General features: G+C 41.0%; 1 long non-coding RNA gene across 1 annotated transcript in view; it reads left to right on the plus strand.

Annotated features, from left to right (window-relative positions):
* The window catches only part of LOC107183851, an 18,477-nt gene that overhangs the window by 1,373 nt on the left and 15,980 nt on the right, over window positions 1-1,124 (plus strand). Inside the window, exon 2 of the long non-coding RNA XR_001514657.1 lies at window positions 753-756. This is a non-coding gene — a long non-coding RNA (uncharacterized LOC107183851). The remainder of the gene's footprint in view (window positions 1-752; window positions 757-1,124) is intronic.

A 1,124-nucleotide genomic window follows, 5' to 3' on the forward strand; every position in this document is an offset into this window, starting at 1 on the left:
TCTACAACTCAATAGCAAAGAAAACAAACAATCCAATTTAAAAATGGGCAGGCGATCTAAATAGACATTTTTCCAAAGAAGACATACATGCAGCCAACAGGCACATGAAAAGATGTTCAACAACACTAACCATTAAGGAAATCCACATCAAAACCACAACGAGATATCACCTCACATCTATAATAATGACTATTATTAAAAACATAAGAAATAACAAGTGTTGGTAAGGATATGGAGAAAACTGGTGGGAATGAAAATTGGTGCTGTCACTATGAAAAACAGCAAGGAGGTTCCTCAAAAAATTAAAAATAGAACCACCAGATGATTTGGCAATTTGTTTCTGGGTATAAACCTGAATAAAATGAAAATACTAATTCAAAAAGATATATGCACACTCATGTTCATTGCAACATTCTTTATAATAGTTAGGATATGGAAACAACCTAAGTGTCCACGAATGGATGAATAAAGATGTGGTATGTAGAAAAAAAAGAAGATGGCGGCGATATAGGCAGACGCGTCCCAGGTCGTGTCCCGGAGCAAATGGAGTGAGCAGCTGAAACTAATAGCACCCACCCCGAATTGGTGAAATTGCTCAGCTGGTGAGACAGTTTGCAGCCGGGAAGGGCAGAACTCCCTTGGAAAGAGATGTGACAAAGGATCACAGTAAATCCAGGCTTGGGAAATGAGCTGTGTCAGCCCTCCAGTCAGTGGGCATAGCAACAGGAGGCTGTCAAAACCCCAGGGACAAGGTAAGTTACCCACCCCTTTCAAACCCAATTGTAATTTGCTCTCCCCATCTTGTGGGGAGAGGAAATGTTGTCAGAGGGGATTCACCACAGGGCTTTGGGCATGCACAGCAGTGGCTGGTGGCTTTGTATTAGGTCACCATAATGGCAGTCAACAGGGAAATTGTTGAACCAGCACAAGTTCAAAGAGCACTAAACTCTACGCTTCCTTGAAAGAGAGAGAAGGCTATTTGTGACCTAACATGACAGAAAGAATTCAGAATAAGGGTCCTAGAGTGCATAAACCGGATGGAGGAAAAAATCGACATCCTCTGCAAGAAGCAAGAAGAAACAGATGAAATGATCAATAACATATGGAAGAAGCTAGAAAAAAAA

Source organism: Myotis davidii, unplaced genomic scaffold, assembly GCF_000327345.1.
Source record: "Myotis davidii unplaced genomic scaffold, ASM32734v1 scaffold83, whole genome shotgun sequence".
Classification (NCBI taxonomy): Eukaryota; Metazoa; Chordata; class Mammalia; order Chiroptera; family Vespertilionidae; genus Myotis; species Myotis davidii.